Source organism: Equus przewalskii, chromosome 2 (genome assembly GCF_037783145.1).
Source record: "Equus przewalskii isolate Varuska chromosome 2, EquPr2, whole genome shotgun sequence".
NCBI classification, from domain to species: domain Eukaryota; kingdom Metazoa; phylum Chordata; class Mammalia; order Perissodactyla; family Equidae; genus Equus; species Equus przewalskii.
In genome coordinates, this window is record NC_091832.1 from 13,066,195 (window position 1) to 13,087,779 (window position 21,585).

General features: G+C 34.2%; 1 protein-coding gene across 2 annotated transcripts in view; it reads left to right on the forward strand.

The window, feature by feature from the left end:
- The window catches only part of ZSWIM5 (zinc finger SWIM-type containing 5), a 231,662-nt gene that overhangs the window by 73,239 nt on the left and 136,838 nt on the right, over positions 1–21,585 (forward strand). Inside the window, exon 3 of one of the 2 annotated variants that reach the window (XM_070609804.1) lies at positions 6,653–6,701. The exons of the other annotated variant lie outside the window; for it this stretch is intronic. The gene's annotated coding sequence lies outside the window, so the exon portion shown is untranslated. The remainder of the gene's footprint in view (positions 1–6,652; positions 6,702–21,585) is intronic. 2 annotated transcript variants of the gene reach the window in all.

Genomic DNA, 21,585 nt, shown 5'->3' on the forward strand with positions numbered 1-21,585 from the left:
TGCCTGAGAAACTATTGCCTAACTCTAGGTTGCAGAGACTTACTCCTATGTTTTCCTTTAAGAGTGTTATAGTTTTAGCTTTTGCGTTTTAGTCTATGGTCAATTTTGAGTTAATTTTTGTATATAGTATGAGGGCATAATTCAACTTCGTTCTTTCATGTGGATATCCAGCTTTCCCAGTACCACTTGTAGAAAAGACTATTTTTTCCACATTGAATGGTCTTGGCACCCTTGTTGAAAGTCAATTTACCATAAATGTAAGGGTTTATTTCTATACTGTCAACTCTATTGCATTTATATATATATGCCTATCTTTATGCCAGTGTCACACTGTCTTGATTACTGTAGCTATATAGTAAATTTTGAAATTGAGAAGTGTGTGTTCTCTAATTATGTTCTTTTCAAGATTGTTTTGGCTATCGGGGGTGCTTTTCATTTCTATGTGAATTTTAGGATGAGTTTGTCAATTTCTCCAAAAAAACAGGTAGGCTTTTGATAGAGATTGTGATGAATATGGAGATGAGTTTGAGTAGTATTGCCATCTTAACAATACAAGATACAAGCAAAAATCCATTTATACTGTTTTATATTTACCTACATAGTTACCTTTATTGATGCTGTTTTTCTTTGTGTTCATTCGAATTAATGTCTAGTGTCCTTTTACTTCAGTCTGAAGGACTTCCTTTACTATGTCTTGTAGGCCAGATTTGCTGGCATTGAATTCTGTTTTCACCTGTGACTCTCTTAATTTCTCCTTTCTTTTTTTTAATTAAAAAATTTTTATTGTGGTAGAATACATATAACATAAAATTTACCATCTTAACTGCTTTTAAGTATACAGTTCAGTGGTATTAAATATATTTATAATGTTGTGCACCCATCACCACCATACATGTCTATAAATATTTTCAGCTTGTAAAGCTGAAACTCTCTACCCATTGAACAAAGCTCCCATTCTATCCCTCTCCCTAGCCCCTGGCAACCACAATTCTACTTTCTGTCTCTATGATTTTAACTACTCTAAGTACCTCATATAACTGAAATCATACAATGTTTGTCTTTTTGTGACTGGCTTATTTTACTTAGCATAATGTCCTCAAGGTTCATCCATATTGTAGCATATTGAAGACTTTCCTTCTTTTTTAAGGCTAAATAATATTCCACAGGATGTGTATACCAAATTTTGCTTATCAATTTATCAGTTGACATGCACTTGAGTTGCTTCCATGTTTTAGCTTTTGTGAATAATGTTGCTATGAACCTAACTAGACAAGTATCGCCTAGAGAAGTGTAATTGCTAGATCATATGTAGTAGTTGTTTTTTGCTGTCTATAACTCATTTTATCTGAGATATAGTTGACATATAATATTGTATTATTTTTTGATGTAAAACACAATGATTTGAAATAGGTATATATTACCAAACGATCACTACATAAGTTTGGTTAACATCCGTTACTACACAGTTACGATTCTTTTTCTTGAGAACTTTTAAGATTTACTCTTTTAGCAACTTTCAAATATACAATACAATATTGTTAACTGTGGTCACCATGCCGTAAATTACATCCCCAAGACTTATTTATCTTATAACTGGAAGTTTTTACCCTTAACTACCTTCATCCATTTCACCCATCCCCCCACCCCTCCACCTCTGACAACTGCCAGTCTGTTCTCTGTATCTGTGAGTTTGGGTTTTTTTAGATAAATGAGATCGTACAGTATTTGTCTTTCTCTGTCTGACATATTTCACTTAGCATCTTGCATATCCATTCATTGTTGGACGTTTAAGTTTTTTCCATGTCCTAGGTCTTATGAATAATACTGCAATGAACATGGGAGATATCTCTTCGACATAGTGATTTCATTTCCTTTGGATATATACCCGGAAGTGGAATTGCTGGATGTGGATGTTCATATTGTAGTTCTGTTTTTAATATTTTGAGGAACCTCCATATTGTTTTCCATAGTGGCTGCACCAATTTATATTCCAAGCAATGGTGCACAAGAGTTCCCTTTTGTCCACGTCCTTGCCAACACTTATTTCTTGTCTTTTTGATGATAGCCGCTATAACAGGTGGAGGTGATATGTCGCTGTGGTTTTGATTTACGTTTCCATGATGATTAATGATGTTGAGCACCTTTTATGTAACTTTTAGCCATTTGTATGTCTTCTTTGGAAAAATGTCTATTCAGATTCTTTGCCCATTTTTTAGTCAGATTATTTATTTTTTTGCTATTGAGTTGTATGAGTTCTTTATATATTTTGGATATTAATGCTGTATCCATTATATGATTTGCAAATATTTTCTCCCATTGTGTAGAGTGCCTTTTCATTTTCTTGATGGTTTCCTTTGCAGTATAGAAGCTTTTCAAGTTTCTTGTAGTCCCAACTTGTTTATTTTGCTTTTGTTGCCTTTGTTTTTGGTGTCAAATCCAAAAAATAATTTCCAATGTTTAGGATCTTTCCCCTATGTTTTCTTCTAGGGGTTTTATGGCTTCAGGTCTTACATTCAAATCTTCAGTCCATTTGGAGTTAGTTTTTTTGTATGGTGTAAGATAGTGGTCCAGTTTCATTCTTTTGCATGTGGCTGTCCAGTTTTCCCAGCACCATTTATTGAAGAGACTGTCCTTTCTCCATTGTATATTCTTGGCTGCTTTGTCATAAATTAATCGGCCATATGTATGTGAATTTATTTTGGGGCTCTCTGTTCAGTTCCTTTGATTTCTATAGCTTTGTAATATGGTTTGAAATCAGGAAGTGTGATGCCTCCAGCTTTGTTCTTTCTCAGGATTGTTTTGGCTATTCAGGTCTTTTGTGGTTCCATACAAATTTTAGGATTGTTTGTTTTATTTCTGTGAAAAATGCCATTGGAATTTTGATGGGTATTTCATTGAATCTGTAGATTGCTTTAGGTGGTATGGACATTTTAATAGTATTAATTCTTCCAATACTTGGACTTGGGATATCTTTCCCTTTATATGTGTCTTCTTTAGTTGCTTTCATCAGTGTCTTACAGTTTTCATTGTACAGGTCTTTCACCTCCTTGGTTAAATTTACTACTAGGTATTTTATTCTTTTTGGTGCAGTTGTAAATAGGATTGTTTTATTAATTTCTCTTTCTGGTAGTTCTTTATTAGTGTGTAGAAACTGAACTGATTTTTATAATTCGATTTTGTATCCTACGACTTTACTAAATTTGCTTATTAGTTCTAACAGTTTTTTGGTGGGGTCTTTAGGGTTTCATATATATAATATCCTGTCATCTGCAAATAGAGACATTTGTACTCCTTTCCAATTTGATTGTCTTTTTATTTCTTTTTCTAGCCTAATTGCTCTGGCTAGGATTTCCAGTACTATGTTGAGTAAGAGTCATAAGAGTCTTGTTCTTGATCTTATAGGAAAAGCTTTAAGTTTTTCACTGTTGAGAAAGATGTTAGTTGTAGTCATCACATTTGGCCTTTATTATGTTGAGGTATGTTCCCTTACTATCCACTTTATTGAGAGTTTTTGTCATGAATGGATGTTGAATTTTGGCAAATGCTTTTCTTGCATCTGTTGAAATTATTTTCGTCTTTCATTTTATTAATGTGTGGTGTATCACATTGATTGATTTCAGATGTTAAACCATGCTTGCATCCCTGGAATAAATCTCACTTGATCATGTGTATCATTCTTTTAATGTGTTGTTGAATTCCGTTTGCTAATATTTTGTTGAGGATTTTTACATCTGTGTTCATCAGAGATGTTGGCCTTTAGTTTTCTGACTTTTATGATGTTAAGGTAGTTTCCTTCTATTCCTAGCTTGTTTACTGTTTTTATCATGAAGGGGTGCTGAATTTTGTTAAATGCCTTTTCTGCATCAATTGAGATGATCATGTGTGTTTTTTCCTCTTTAGTCTGTTAATTTGGTCCATTATATTGATCAATTTTTCTATGTTGAACCATCCTTGAATTCCAGGAATAAATCCCATTTGGTGATGGTGTTTAATCTTTTTAGTATGCTGCTGAATTTGGTTTGCTAGTATTTTGTTGAGAATTTTTGCATCAGTGTTCATTAAGGGGTACTTGTCTGTAGTTTTCTTTTCTTGTAGTGTTTTTGTCTGGCTTTGGAATCAGGGTAATGCTGATCTAATATAATGAGTTAGGAAATGTTCCCTTCAGTTTTTTGGGGAAAAGTTTGAGAAGAATTAGTATTAATTCTTTTTTTAATGTTTTTTTTTTTAGAATTCCCCAGTAAAGCCATTAGGTCCAGGGCTTTCATTTGTCAGAAGATTTTTGATTACTGATTCAATCTCCTTACTAGCTATAGGTGTATTCAGATAGTCTATTTCTTTGTGATTTAATCTTGGTAGGCTTTGTGTTTCTAGGAATTTGTCCATTTTATTTAAGATATCCAATTTTTTGACATGGTTATTCATAATACTCTCTTACCATCCTTTTTATTTCTGTAGAATGAGTAGTAATGTCCTTACCTTTGTTTCTGGTTTTAGTAATTTGATTCTTCCTCTTTTTTTTCTTCGTTCAGTTGGCTAAAAGTTTGTCAATTTTGTTGATCCTTTCAAGGAATCGTCTTTTGGTTTCATTGATTTTTCTCTATGGTTTTTCTGTTCTCTGTTTTGTTTGTTGCTGTTCTAATCTTTATTATTTATTTCCTCTGATGGCTTTGGGTTTAGTTCATTCTTCTTTTTCTAGCTCCTTAAGTTGTAAAGTTAGGTTGTTGATTTGAGATCTTTCTTACTTGTTAATGTAAGCATTCATAGGTATAAATTTCCCCTTTAACTGCTTTTGCTGTGTGCCATAAGTTTTGGTATGCTGTGTTTTCATTTTCTTTCATTTCTAAGTATTTTGTAATTACTCTTGTGATTTCTTCTTTGTTCCATTGATTGTTGAAGAGTATGTTATTTAATTTCTACAGTTTTGTGAATTTTCCAGTTTTATTTATGTTATTAATTTCTAACTTCATCCCATTGTGATCAGAGAAGATACTTTGTATGATATCTATCTTTTAAAATCTGTTGAGATTTAAATTGTGACCTAATATGCAATCTGTCCTGGAAAATGTCCCACGTGTGCTTGAGAAGAATATGTATGCTATTGTTGTTGGGTCTAGTGTTCTGTATATGTCTGGTAAAGCTAGTTTGTCTATTAAGTCCTCTGTTTCCTTGCTTTTCTTCTGTCTTACTGGTCTAACCATTATTGAGAGTGGGGTATTGAAATCTCCAACTCTTATTGTAGCACTGTCTGTTTCTCCCTTCAATTCTGTCAGTTTCTGCTCCATGTATTTTACTGGCCTATTATTAGGTGAGTTAATGTTTATAATTGTTATATCTTTCTGTACTGAACATTTTATGAATATATAATGTCCTTGTTTGTCTTCTGTTACCTTGTTTGATTTAAAGCCTGTTTTGTCTGATATTAGCAACCAAAAGAGTGCAGGAATGGCTATACTATTTGTATGGAGTATCTTTTTCCATCCTTTCACTTTTAATCTATTTGTGTCTTTAAATCTAAAGTGTGTCTCTTGTAGACAGCATCTAATTGTTTCATCTGTTTTTATCCATTCTGCCAACCTCTGTCTTTTGGTTGGAGAGTTTAATCCATTTACATTTAACGTAATTACTCATAAGAAGTGATTTATTTCTCTCACTTTTTAATTTGTTTTCTCTCTTCTTAAAGCTCTTTTATCCATCATTTTGTACCTTACTGTTTTCTCTTTTGTTTAGTTGATTTTTTGTGTTGAAATGTTTAAATTCCTTTCTCATTTCCTTTTGCGTATATTCTATAGAACTTTTCTTTGTGGTTACCGTAGTGATTACATTTAGCATCCTAAAGTTATAACACCCTAACTTGAATTTATACTGGCATAACTTCAATAACATACAAAAACTCTGCTGCTTTACAGCTCTGTCTGCACTTCTTTTTCTCTTTTTTTTTTTTTTTTTTTTTGAGCTTCAGTGCATGGTTGTGTATCCTAGTTGTTAGTTTAGTTCTCTATGTGAGCCACCACCACAGTATGACAACTGACAGATGGTGTGGTTCCATGACCAAGAAGTGAACCTGGGCTGTGAAAGTGAAAGTTCTGAATCTTAACCAGTAGACCACCAGCGCTGGCTCTGGTTCCCACTTCTTTTGGTTGCTCATGTCACAGAATTACGTGTTTATACATTGTGTGCCCCAAAGCATAAACTGATAATTCTTTTAAATGCATTAGTCTTTAAAATTATGTAGAAAACAATATGTGGAGATACAAAGCAAAGTTATACTATTAGCTTTTAGGCTAATAATTTAAAAATATATATTAGTCTCTTAAATCATGTATAAAATAAAAAGTGGAGTTGGAAACCATTGTTACGACAGTGTTAGCTTTTATAATTGCCTATCTATTTACTTTTATTCAGATCTTTACATCTTCATATGGCTTTGAATTATTGTCTAGTGTCCTTTCATTTCATGCTACAGGACTCCCTTGAGCATTTCTTTCAGGGAAGGTCTAGTGGTAACAAATTTGTCAGCTTTTGTTTATCTGAGAATGTCTTAATTTCTCCCTTGCTATTGAAGGACAGTTTTGCTGGAAATAGGATCTTGATTGACAGGTTTTTTTTCTCTTAGCATTTTGAATATATTGACCCACTGCCTTTTTGCTTCCAGAGTTTCTGATGAGAAATATGCTGATAATCTTATTGAGGATCCCTTGTAGGTAAGTCACTTCTCTCTTGCTGCTTTCAAGATTTTTTATCTTTGACTTTCAAAAGTTTGATTATCATGTGTATTGGTGTGGGTCTCTTTGAGTTCATCTTACTTGGAGTTAGTTGAGCTTCTTGGATGTTTGTATTCATGTTGCTCATCAAATTTGGGGAGTTTTCAGCCGTTATTTCTGCAATATTCTGTCTGCCCCTTTCTCTCTCTCTTCTTCTGGGACTCCCACAATTTATATGTTCTTCTGCTTGTTAGTGTCCCATAGGACCCTTAGGCTGTTTCACTTTTTTCAATACTTGATAATTTTCGTTGTCCTATCTTCAAGTTCATTGATTCATTCTCTCTACTCAATCTGCCTTTGAATCCCTCTCTTGAATTTTCTTTTCAGTTGTTGTACTTTTCAGCTCCAAAATTTCTTTCTGTTTTTCTTAGGTTTTCTATCTCTTAACTGTTATTTCTCTTTTGTTTATACATTGTTTTCTTGACTATCTCCACATCTTCCTTTATTTCTTTGAGCATCTTTAAGACAGTAATTTTAAAGTCTTTGAGTAGTAGATCTGTCATCATGCTGTTTTTAAGGACAGTTTCTGTTGATTTTTTTTTCCTTTGAATGGTCCATACTTTCCTGTATTTTTTGTATGTCTTGTGATTTTTATTGAAAACTGGACATTTGGCTCAAATAATGTGGTAATTCTGGAAATCAGATTCTCCTTTCCCAGAGTTTGCTGTTTTTTATATTGTTTTTGTTTTTTTGATTGTTGTAGGCTGTCTTTGTGCCAAGGATCCGTCTGAGGTGTAAATGTAAGATTTTCTTAGGTCTTTTCTGAGCCTATGCTGTTCCTTTGGCATGTGTGATCTCTTTCTAATTTCCCCCATATATGTAGTTGCTTTTGAATGTCCTAGTCTTTAATGCCTAGCTCTCAAAAGGGGAAAAAGAGAAAAATGAATGGAAGACAAAAGGGTACCCATGAGAGTCACTTCAGCTGGAGGGGGAGGGGCTTGCAACAATCTGGGGGAGGTGCAGCAACAATGGCCACCCTTCTCTTTGTCTGCACTTCTGTGATCACAAGCAGCAATCACTGATCAGAGCAGAGATCCTTGAAATTTGGAGCACAGGGCCTTTTTTGCCCACCCTGGCTCCCGCAAGCCGTGTGCAAGCTCCTCCAGGAACTTTGTAGAGCTGCTTTTTCTGTGCCTGGGCTTGGGGGATGGGCAGCCACTACTGTGCTGAGACCTAAAATTGACTGAAATTAACTGAAGTTTACCTGTCCAATCCCTCCCCTGGAAGTAGTAAACCTTCAGTAGACTCAAGAGTTCTAAAATAGTTTTATCAGACAGAATCTGCTAGTACAGTTGTTGTCTTAGGGGGAGACAGATTGCTGGTGCTTCTAGAATCCTGTCAAGATTTTCTCTTTATCACTGTTTTTAACCATTTTTAATTATGTTGTACCTTAGTGTAGTTTTCTTCATATTTCTTGTGTTTGAGTTTCATTGAGCTTCTTGGATCAGCAGATTTGGAAAAATATTGGCTATCATTTCATCATATATTTTTTCTGTATCCCCTCTCATTCTTCTTTAGGTACTTAAGTTGCTGCTTGAAGTCATTCCACAACTCACTTAGGCTCTGTTAATTTTTTTTTCCTGATGTTCCATGTTTTCTTCTGGTATTATTGCCCTTCTTTCTAAAGAACTTCTGTTAGCAAGAACAGATCTTATGATTATGAAATTTCTTGGTTTTCTTTATCTTTCCATAATCCCTGACATTTTTTACTGGATATAGAATTCTATGTTGACATTTCTTTCCTGTCTAAAGACTTGCTTGCATCCAGGTTAAATGTTTTTGTCAAGAATAATTCATAAGTTAATGCTATGTATTTTATATTGTGTTATATCAAAGGTACATGATGTTAGATTATCCCATTACTGTAGATACTAAGTGTGGTCACTTGATTAAGGTGGTGATCACCATATGTCTCAGCTGTAGATTTCTATTTTTCTCTTTGCAGTTAGCAAGAAATAATGGGATGATATGTTGGCATCATGTAAATATCCACTTTTCAACAGCTCCTCACCACATGGTTTTAGCTTTCATTAATGATCTTTGCCTTAATCAATTATTTCATTATGGGTTGTAGAATAGATACTTTTATAATTCTGACATTAGTTCTACATTTATCAGCTGGCATTCCTTTGCAAAGAGAGTGTTTCCTGATAAGATTGGATAGTTCCTACTAAAAAGCAATGTCAATGCTAAATTTTTCCCCTTTAATTAAAAAGTTAGCTAGGTACGTCATGTGGTAGTTACCTCCAATGGTGGCAAGTGAATTTTTTCTTTTCTCCTTCTCTCTCTCTCTCTTTTTTGGGTATATCTATGGATTTGTAGGTTTTGAAATAATATTTCACAATCAGTTATAGTCATATTCCTTTTTGGTACTCAGTTGTCCTTTATTTGGCTAGTAGAAGTCCTTTCCAGCTGGCTCTTGTGTTCTTTTAACGTACATTTGTCTTTGAGTGCTTCTTTGATTTTAGGCACTGTAAGATGACTCAGAAAAAATTGACATCTTTCCCCTCTAGACCTGGAATTCATCAGGGAGCACTGGTCACTTTTACTGAGAAATGTTTTTAGAAACAAAGATCTAGGTGCTGTATGTGCACGTTGCCACTGTGACATCATTTTTTCTAGGGCTTTTCAGTGAGCTAGGAAATAGGTTTTTAAATAATGAATTTATATTGATATTTGTAAATCATATTTAATATTACAGGGTTTTTCCCTTAACTTTCCTAATTTTATATTTATCTTTTTCTCTTGCACAGAAAAACTTGATTCTTAATAACATTAATATCTTTTCTTGCTTACTTTATCTACAGTACACATAAAATGGTATTTATGTTTCAAAACCAATATTACTTCCAACAATAAAACTTATTGTGTGGTTCAAGAGTAAAGGTTTCGATGCAGTTTTTTTTTTCCTCAGGTTATATCCTACTAAAGATAAATAGGAATTCATGTTTAAAAGTTACTTGTTATGTTACATATTTGATATGTAGATAAGTTTTTTGTTTTAAGTTTTGGTGTTTGTTTTCTTTCCTTTTCAATTGAATTTTATTTTTGAATATGTAAAACATTTACATTGTTCAAAAGCGAAAATTTTATAAAAGTGTATACTCAGACAATTAACTTACATCTCTTTCCCCTCTACACCATACCTCCTAGCCCAATACTAACGTATCACTAGGTAGCCATTTTTATTAATTTCTGGTTTATTCTTCCAGTTTTTTTTAAAGCTCCCCTTCTTTCTTATACGTAGTGTACATGTAAGTATTATGGTACTTAAACACTGTAAACGCTATGTTCTTTGTTTTTTTCACTTGGCTATAAAATATAAAAGCAGTAAGTTGCTCCATGTCAGTCAGGAATGATAGTTCTCATTCTTCTTTATGGTTACATTGTATTCCATTCTATGGCTATATCATAATAGTTTATCCCACCAGTCTCCTATTGTTTGTTACCCTTTGCTGCATAATAAACTACTTCAAAAGTTAACGGATTGACAATGGCTTAACAAGAATTATTTCTTATGTTTCTGTGGGTTGGCTTGGTGATTCCCCTGCTAGTTTCACCTGGAATCACCCATGCACCTGAATTCACTTAGAGCGTCTACTAGGCTGGAAGATCCAAGATGGCTCCACTCAAGTGTCTGAAAATTAGTGCTGGCTAAATATGGGCTGCTGTGATTCTCTTCCATGTGGACTGTCATCCTCCAGTAGGCTACTGACTTCCTTACATGACTGTGTCAGAGCAGCTTTCCAAGAGAGCAAAAGTGGAAGCTATAATTCTTCTTAAGGCCAGCCCTAAAACTGGCCCAATGTCACTTCTGCTGCATTTGGTTGGTGAAAGCAAGTCACAAGCCTTCCCAGATCCAAAGGGGAAGGAAATAAGACTCTGCTCCTTGATGGGAAGAGTTGCACAGTCACATTGTAAAGAAACATGGGAGGAATTTTGAAAAAATGTACCACGCTTATTCCCGGACATTTGGGATGTTTCCATTCTTTTGCTATTACAATTAATGCTGAAATAATAACCTTGTACATATTTTATATTTGTGGAGGTATATGTTCCGAGAGTTTCCTGGAAATGAGATTGGGATAAAATAAACGCTAATATTGGAGTAACTGTGTCTCATTATTTCCACTATTGCCACTCTAGTCCAAGCCAGCATGATCTCTCATCTGAATTATTACAGTAGCCATATAACTGTCTCTACCCTTTCCTCACTACAGTCTATTTACAACACAACAGCCAGAATGATTATGTCATGTCACTCTTCTGCCTAAGTCCCTGCAAAGGCTCCTCATTTCACTCCAAGTATTTTCTGTGCCAAATCCCATGCAATGATTTACATGGCCTTACCTAATCTGTCACCCCCTTCCCCTCATTACCTCTATGACTTCTCTCTTACTACTGCCGCATCAGCTCATTCTGCCCGAACCACAATGACGACCTTGCTATTCTTTGAACATGCCATGCGTATTTCTGTCTTTGGGTCTTTATAATAAATTGTCTATTCCCTTTGCTTGTAAAATTTTTGTCCCAGATGTCCACACAGCTAACTCCCTCACCCTCTTCAAGGCTTTGCTTGATTGTTATCTTCTCAATGAGGCAGGCCTACGCTGTCCATCATATTTAAAATTATAGCTTAACTTCCAATTTTTTTAATCCCCAACCTTGCTCTTTTTTTTTTTTCTTTCCATAGCACTTATCACCTTCTATGCAGTAAATACTGAAATTTACTGATTTATTATTCTTATTGTCTTTCTTTTCTCACTAAAAAGTAAGCCCCACATAGGACAAAATACTTTTTAGAAATCTGTTTGAAGGGATCAGAAAGTAGTAAAGCAATAAGAATTTGTGGGGCTAAGATATACTGGAAGAGAGAAGCCAAGGGAGGTGAGCCCAACTTTTGGAGCCAGTCAAGGTGATTGCTGTTTTCTAAAGTTAGTGGCCAAGAGGCTGAGAAGCTGAATAGAGCTTTCAGCAGTCTCATAGGACTATAAGGACAAAAATTGGAGGTATGCCAAGGAGGAGAAGCTCTGCTAAACACTCCAGGCTTTTAACCTGAAGAGCTATACCCTAAGAGTAAAGGTAAACCACAAATATATTAGTATTCTATGATCATAAAAGGTTGTGTAGGCTGTGGTAAAGGGCGTATTAAACCAGGACTGTTTTCTGATTTTTGTGGCTTGGACTGGGATCATAGTAATGTTGATCAAGGGGAAGTCAGATTTGGGATGTATTTTGGAGTTAGAGCAGAAAAGAACTATTATAATTATTATGAAAGATTGGTTTCCCTTTTTTGCTGAAGATGCACTATCCTCATTCCTGCTTTATTCTCTCACAGTCTCGTGCTAGAAATCTCCTCACCTTTCTTCTCTGTCATCCGAATCATACCAGTCTCTCAAATTCCACCTTCTAGCTCCTGGCAGCTGGGATAAAGGATGTGACTTAGTCTTGGCCAATCAGTTGTTTCCACCTGGGATTTTTAATCATAGGCTAGTGAGGCAAGTTTTAACTTTTAGTTTTAAGTAAATGTAGTGCACTGAATGCAACAGAAATTAGCAAAAAAAGTTAGTATATCAGAAGTTAGTAATTATTGGCTCAAAAGATATCCATTAAAAAATGAGAGTAATGAGGATACTGTTTTAGTATAAAGACAGCATATATCACAGTCAGTTCTTAATTATGCATTCATGGAATGATCATTCAGTGTATGTATTATCCAGGTAACTTGTTTCTAACTTCCTTTCACCTCCCTTCTGTTCTTTACCCTTTGCTTATTTCACAACTCTGGAAGAAGTTGGGCAGGAAAAGAAATCAGCGGAAAATCAAATTACATAGCAGTTTTTCTGGTTAGCAGCTGTGTTGAGAAATTTCATAAGTAAGAATATTTAAACTAATGACTAAAATTAGATTTTAAAAATTACCAGTGGTTTTCAGTATTTGCTACTTTAATGTTCATTCCAGCCAAGAATGATTGTTTTTATTATAGAAGGAGGGTATTGGACTTTCAGGTTACTAAAGGAAGACATCAGTGATATTCTTTATATGTCCTTCATTTTTCTAGTTAGAAAATATCAATGCCATATTGTTCTGACTTAAGAATAGAGTGGACTCAGGCAGTCATGAATAATGCAGTAGCTCTGTTTTTATATATTGCCAATAATGGAATTTTGATTTATCTTTTCAGCCCCTCTCTGTGTCCTACTTTAGCTGAAGGTATTGTTAAAAAGGTTTCTCTTAGTCACCTCTCATCTGCCTAGAAGTTTCACATAAACCTATTTGATAGTATCTTCCTATCAAGGGAGAAACTCAAAATAGCACTAATGTCATAGACAGGAAGATTCGCCCACTTCAATGCCACAACTTATAGTACCTAGATTATCTATTTTGCCTTTTGTTAATACTTTTATCTCTTAAAATGTTCTCTCCTAAAAACATGGCTAGTTTCAAACTTATTAAAAGTGGATCTTTAAAGTTGCTAACGCTTACTTATGAATTTCTGTTACAGAATGTTTCAACTTTACTATAGATGTGAGATCCCAGTAGAGCATTTAAAGAAGTACTCTAACTAAACTTCTCTCTATATTATTCATCTAAGGCATGGCTGTGTAGACCCATAATACCTTCTTGTGAAGTATATGTTTGTCTTCCAAATGTTGGCATAATCAAGGATTACTTACACATATAGACTGAATGTGATTTATTAAATTGTTGGAAAATAGTCGGACCTAATTTAGTTTGCTGGTATATATTTCTATTGCAAGTAAATTCATTTTTTTTTTCCAGGAACAATTAGAAACTAAAACCAGGCAGGTTAAAAAGAGAAACTTTTATTTTAGAGTAGTTTTAGATTTATAGAAAAATTATAGATAGTATAGAGAGTTCCCATATACCCCACACCCAGTTTCCTTTATTACTAACATCTTACATTTGTATGATACATTTGTCATAATTAATGAACCAATACTGATACATTATTATGAACTAAAGTACATACTTTTTTCAGATTTCCTTAATTTTTACCTAATTTCCTTTTTCTGTTCCAGAATCCCATTCAGGATGCCACATTACATTTAATTATCTTGTATCCTTAGGCTCCCTGAACTGTGACAGTTTCTTGGACTTTCCCTGTTTTTGATGACCTTGACAGTTTTGATGAGTATTGGTCAGATAGTTTATAAAATGTCTCTCAGTTGGGTTTTGTCTGATGTTTTTCTTATGATCAGACTGGGATTATGGGTTTTGGGAGGAAGACCATAGAAGTAAAGCACCATTCTCACCACGTCATATCAAGGGTACATACTATCAACATGATATTAATTAACTTTGATCACTGGGCTGAGATGGTGTTTGTCAGGTTTCTCCACTGTAAAGAAGCTTTCCATACTAACTCTTTGGAATGAAGTTACTATGCGCAGTCCACGCTTAAGGAGTGGGGAGTTATGTTCCACCTTTTTGTGGGTTGAGTATATAAATTATTTGGAATCCTTCTGCAAGGAAGACTATCTATTCTCCCCCACTTAGTTATCCGATCATTTATTTATATCAGTATGGACTAATCAATATTTATTCTATATTTTGGATTGTAATCCAATACTACTTGATTTTCTTGCTTATATTGTTCCAGTTTGGCCATTGGAAGCTTTTTCAATTGGTTCCTGTGTCCTTTTGACATAACCCATCATTGCAGGTTTTTTTGAGTACTTCCAGTAGGTTACTTTTTGGTGCAGTAGATCTTTCTTTTCACATGTTGACCCTTTGCATTAGCGTTTCACTTAAAAAATATTTTCTCATTGCTTTTATTTTCTCTATAAAATTTGCAACCATAATAAATTGGATTGCATGTAGTATGAATTCAATGTATCATTTAATATGTGAAATAAATTATTAATTTAAGATTAATGAAGATTACTAGAAGGAAGTATTAATTTTTCATACCCCTTTGTGAACTGCAGTTTCAAGGTTTTCTAAATAATGTTATGTATTTTTAAGAAAATTTCCCTGTTTAATAAGAAAGTGCTACTAAGACAATGGGAAGTTCCTCCAAGTTGGACAGCTAGACAACTATAAAATCATGAAAAATGTAGATGAATGGGGGGAGCACATATATCCAAGGAGAGGGCGCGGTAAGAATTGGTTGTTGTGATGATAGAAGATTAAAAGTTAAAGGAAAAAGTGGTTTATAGTTTTTTCTTTTCACTTTTCAGGATTATTAAATCAGGATTATTAAATTAACTAATCTTAAATCTTAGTAGACATGCATCTCTTTGAAGACAAAAGACAGTTTTTCAGAAGTAATTGAGTCATGTCATAGTATAAATGGGGACTATAAATTACACACTTCAATCTGTTAAGGCATCCCATAAACCTAGATAACTAAATCTTAAGATTTGACAGATATTTCAGTCAATTCTTCCTATAAGACTAAACCTTTAGAAAATATCAGTGACATGGTTTAATTTTTTTATAGTAGGAAAAACCATAACATTAATTTTACCATATTAACTGCTTTTAAATGTACAGTTTAGTAGTGTTAATTAAATATGTTGACGTTGTGCAACAGATCTCTAGAACTTTTTCATCTTGCAAAACTGAAACTATACACAGTAAACATTAACACCCCTTCCTTCTTTCTCCCATCCTTTGAGAAACACCTTTCTACTTTCCATTTCTATGATTTTGACTTACAGATACTTCATATGAATGGTATCATACAGTATTTGTCCTCCTGTGAGTGGCTTATTTCACTTAGCATAATATCCTCGAGATTCATCCATGTTGTAGCTTGTGTCAGAATTTCCTTCCTTTTTAAGACTGTGTAATATTCCATTGTTGTATATAGCACATTTTCTTTATCCATTCATTTTTCACTGAACATTTGGGTTGCTTCCACCTCTTGGCTATTGTGAATGATGCTGCAGTGAACATGAGTGTGCAAATATCCCTTCAGGATCCTGCTTTGAATTCTTTTGGATATATACCTAAAAGTGGAATTGCTGGATAATACGGTAATTCTATTTTTAAGTTTTTGAGGAATCTCCACATTGTTTTCCTTAATGGTTGTGCCACTTTACATTCTCAACAACAGTGCACAAGAGTTCCAATTTCTCTGTGTTCTCACTAACACTGTTATTTTCTGTTCTTTTGACAATGGTTCCTCTAATGAGTGTGAGGTGATATCTCACTGTGGTTTTGATTTTCATTTCTCTTATGATTAGTGACGTTGAGCATCTTTTTATATGCTTATTGGCTATTTGTATATCTTTGGAGAATTGTCTATTCAAGTACTTTGCTTATATTTTAATAGAGTCATTTGTTTTTTGTTGTTGTTGAGTTGTAGAAGTCCCTTATATATTCTGGATATTAACCCCCTTATCAGATATATGACTTACAGATATTTTTTCCCTTTCCATAGATTGCCAACATGATCTAATTTACTTTACATTTTAAGATCAGTCTGGCTGCTAAGTAGAAAATGGATCAGTGTAGACTATAGCAAGAGTGGGAGTGGGAAAATCAGTTAGGAGGCTCTTGCAGTAATCTAAGCAATAGATTATCAGGGACTACTAATGGCAATGGAGAAAATGGAAGCAGTATTTTGGGAGTAGAACTGTGATGTGATAATAGATTGTATGTGAAAGATCTGAGAGAAGGAGAAGTCAAAGATGACTCCTAGATTTCTGGGTTGGGAACTTTGGTGAATGGTGGTGCCATTTCTTGGATGGAGAAGATTGGAGGAAGAGCAGATTTGGAGGGAAGCTGTGCCAGGAGTAGGAGTAGGTAGGGGAAGGAGAAGGCACAGGTTGAGATCAGTAGTACAGGTATGTTAAGTATGATGTGCCTGTGAGGCATCTAAGTGGCCACATCAAGTAGGCAGTTGAATATAAGGATTTCAAGTTTAGAAAAGTGTCCTAAACTATAAATATAAGTAACTATCTTGAAACAGTCAGTATACAATCTGGGGCTTCAGTATAAAACACAATTCAGAGCACAATTGAATAAAACACCTCAACATGCTGTGTACTTTGTCATAAGAAAACTTCCACTGTTGTGATTTAATGTTGGCTTTACAAGAATTCTAACTTTTTTTTCTCATGTATAGGGATGAAAAGCTAAGAGAAGGTTCTGCTCTTAGTTGCTCTTCTACTACTGGGTCCCCCTAGAGGCTGCTTCTATTCTGCAGCCCTAGGTCAGGTTTGCTTGCCTCCCAGCATCTTTCAGTATCCTGCTTTTTTCTAATCTAAACCAAAAAGAAAGGAAATTATTCTGCTTACATATGCACTGTTTTCTAAGGATTACCCTCTGCTGCTTTTTCCAGCCTGGATGGAAATTCTCTCTTGAATTCTTCTCTGCCGCTTCCTGTCCTTTGAAGGCTAGAACTGTTATAAAAGCTAATTGGCATCATACACAAAAGATTCTTCATTAACTTTTCTGTAAGACCCACAGCTCCTTTCAAGCCTGATTCTAATTTTTTTAAAGGATCCGTCTCTTTCTTTTCTTCTGAACAGACATTTTAGAATACATTTGAACAGAGCATGCGCAATCTTTAAACAATTGCTTTATGTGCCATATTTAGTTTGAAAGTTATTTTCCCATAGAAATAATATTGTAAATGGTGGTGTGGTTTCCCCAGCTACTTCCACAGCCTTTTAAATGTGTGTCACACTGGTATTTCATTTATAATTGACAATAATTATACCCTTGTTTCTTGGACACAGTGACACATTTGCCATAAATTATTCTAGTATTGCATAGAGACAAGGATTGTACTAACAGGGCCCCAGTAATTTGTTTAACTTTCTACACTGTCAGCATAGAATCATAGACTGTATGAGCTATAAGGGACTTTAGTGATAACATAGTCCAAACTACTTATTTTATGAGAGAGAAACTGAGAGCCAGAGAACCTAAATGACTACTCCTTAGTGGCATCTTCCTACCTCACATCACTGAAATTTGCCTATGTTGATCCATTTGTTTAGAATTCCAGTTGAACTCCTTAATATTCATCAAGATTCAGTTCTTCTGTGAAACTTTTGGTGTTAAACCTTGTCCCTTTGGATATGGCTAGTCACTCCAGTCTCTGTGTTCTCTCCATACATTGTATATAACTTTTATAGCACTAGTTAGCTACAACTTGTGTGACCTTGTCCAAGTCACCAAACATCTCTGTACTTCAGTTTGTTCATCCATAAAATAATAATAATACCTACCTCATAGGGTCGTTGTGTGGATAAAATGAGTTAATATATGTAAAGAGCTTATGACAGTGTCTGGTACATAGTAAATGCTATGTAGTTGTTAGCTATTATTATTATCATCATAATGAATTGTTATTTTTTATTTGAATATTTGTCTTCCCTACTAGTCTGTGAGCTTATCAACTCACCAAGGTCAGAAATATATGTTACTCATCTTTATAAACATTATGTAAGTTTGTAATGAAACTTTTTATTCTGAGATAATTGTAAATTCACATGCACTTGTAAGAAATGATACAAAGAGACGCCATGTGCCCTTTACCTAATTTCCCCCATTAGTAACACCTTGCTAAACTATGGTACAGTATTACAACCAGGATATTGACATTGTTGCAATCACAATTCAGAACATTTCCATTACCACAAGGATTCCACATATTGTCCTTGTTTAGCCACATCCACTTCTTCCCATATCCCTGCCCCCACCAACATCCTTTTAACCCTTGGCAACCACTGATCTTCTCTATTCCTATAATTTTGTTATTTCAAGAATGCTATATAAATGGAATAACATAATATGTAACTTTTTGTGATTGTCTCTTTTCACTCAGCATAACTCTGGCAATTCATCCAAGTTGTTGCATATATCATAATTTTTTGAATTATTGTTGAGTAGTATTCCATGGCGTGGATGTACATACTAAACTATTCACCCATGGAAGGACATCTGAATTATTTCCAGTTTTTAGCTATTATGAATAAGGCTCCTTTGAACGTTTGTGTACAGGTTTTTGTGTGAGTATAACTTTCATTTCCCTGGAATAAATTCCCAGGAGTACAATTGCTGGATAATAAAGTAGTCAAATGTTTAGTTTTTAAAGAAACAGCCAAACTGTTTTCTAGAGTGCTGTACCATTTTATATTCCCACCATCAACGTATGGGTGATCCAATTTCTCCACATTCTCACCAGCATTTGGTGGTGTTGCTATTTTTTATTTTATCCTGTCTGATAGGTATACAGTGATATCTCATTGTAGTTTTACTTTGCATTTCCCTGATGGCATATGATGTTGAACATCTTTTCATGTGCTTATTTTCCATCTGTGTATCTTTTTTGGTGAAATAACTCTTCATGTCTTTTGCCCATTTGCAAATTGGATTTTTTTTTTATGGTTGTTTTAAGAGTTCTTTATATATTCTAAATACTAGTTCTTTGTTGGCTATGTGGTTTGTAAATATTTTCTCCTAGTCTGTGGCTCTTCTTTTCATCCTATTAACAAGTTCTTTCAGACAGCAAGAATTTATAATTTTGATTAAGTCCAATTTACAATTTTTCCTTTTATGGATTGTGCTAAGGACTCTTTGCCTAGTTCTCAATCCTGAAGATTTTCTTTTTTTCTAAAAAAGTTTTACATTTTGTATTTAAGTCCATGATCCATTTTGAGTTAATTTTTGATTAAAGTGTGAGATTTAAATTGAAGTGTTTTATCATTATTTGCCTATGGATATCCAATTGTATCATTTATTAAAAAGACTTTGTTTCCTCCATTGAATTGCTTTTGCATCTTTGTAAAAAATAAGTTCAGATTATAGCAAAATTGAAGGAAACAAGGTTAATATACAAAAGTCAGCTGCTTTCCTCTGGACTGGCAATGAACAATTGGATTTGAAATAAAAAAACAAATCACTTTGCATTAGAACAAAAAGAGAAAGAAAGTTGTAGGCATAAATCTATCAAAATATATACAAGATCTATATGAGGAAAATTACAAAACTCTCATGAAGGAAATCAAAGAAGAACTAAATAAATTGAGAACTATTTCATGTTTGTGGATAAGAAGACTCATTGTTAAGATATTAATTCTTCCCAACTTGTTCTAGATTCAGTACAATCCCAGTCAAAATCCCAGCAAGTTACTTTGTGGATATTGACAAACTAATTCTAAGTTTATGTGAAAAGGCAAAAGATTCAAAATCTTCTTGAAGAAGAACAAAGTCAGAGGACTGACGCTACCTGACTTTAAGATATACTATAAAGCTACAATAATCAAGATAATTTGGAATTGGCAAAAGAATAGACAAACGGATCAATGGAACAGAATAGAGAGCTCCAAAATAGACTCACAAATATACTCAACTGATCTTTGACAAAGCAGCAAAGGTGATTCAAGGGAGGAAGGATAGTCTTTTCAACAATTGGTGCTGGAAAAACTGGACATCTACATGGAAGAAATGGATATAGGCAATGACCTTACACCTTTCACAAAAATTAACTCAAAATGGATCATAGAGCTAAATGTAAAATGCAAAACTGTAAAACTTCTAGAAGTTACCTAGGAGAAAATCTAAGTGACCTTAGGTTTGGCAATGAGTTATTAGATATAACACCAAAAGTACAATCTGTGAAAGAAAAAGATTGATAAGATGGACTTCCTTAAATTAAAATCTTCTGTGAAAGACAATTAAGACTATGAAAAGACATGCCACAGACTTGGAGAAAATATTTTCAAAAGATGTATCTGATAAAGGACTGTTATCCAAAAAATATGAAGAACTCTTAAAAGTCAACGGTAAGGAAACAAACAACCCAATTAAAAAATGGGCAAAAGATCTGAACAGACACTTCATCAAAGAAGACATACAGCTGGTAAATAAGCATATGAAAAGATGCTCAAATCATATGCTATTAGGAAATTGAAAATTAAAATAACAATGAGATACCACTACACATCTATTAGAAGGGCTAAGATGCAAAACACTGACAACACCAAATGCTGACGAGGATGTGGAGCAACAGGGAATTGTCATTCATTGCTGGTAGGAATGCACTTTCAACCACTTTGGAAGACAGTCTCGAAGTTCTTTTACAAAGCAAAACATGTTTTTACCATACAATCCAGCAGTTGTGCTCCTAGGTATTTACTCAAATTAATTGAAAACTTAGTCTACATAAAAATTAGCACAGGAAAGTTTACAGCAATTTTTTTTTCATAATTGCCAAATTTTGGAAGCAAAGAAGATGTCCTTCAAAAGGTAAATGGATAAATAAATTGTGGTACATCCATACAATGGAATGTTATTCAGCATAAAATTGAAATGAGCTATTGAACCATGAAAAGACATGGAGGAACCTTAAATGCCTGTTGTTAAGTGAAAGGGCCAGTCTGGAAAGGCTATAAACTGTATGATTCCAAGTATATGACATTCCGGAAAAGGCAAAACTATAGAGACAGTAAACAAAGTTAGTGGTTCGCAGGGGCTTGGGGAGTGATGGTGGAGGGGAATGGTGAATTATTGGAGCACAGGAGATATTTAAGGCAGTGAAACTACTCTTTATGATGTTATAATGGTAGATACATGTCATTATACATTTGTCAAACTCATAGACCTATATAACCCAAAAGTGAACCCTAATGTAAACTATGAACTTTAAAACAAACAAATAAATACCAGTTGAGTGTATTTGTGTGGGTCTATTTCTGGGTTTTCTATTCTGTTTCATTGATCTGCATGTCTATCCCTATAGTACTACACAGTCTTGATTACTGTAGCTATGTAACAAGTCTTAAAGTAGGGTAGACTGTTTCTTCCCGTTTTATTCTTCTTTTAAAAAATTGTTTCAGGG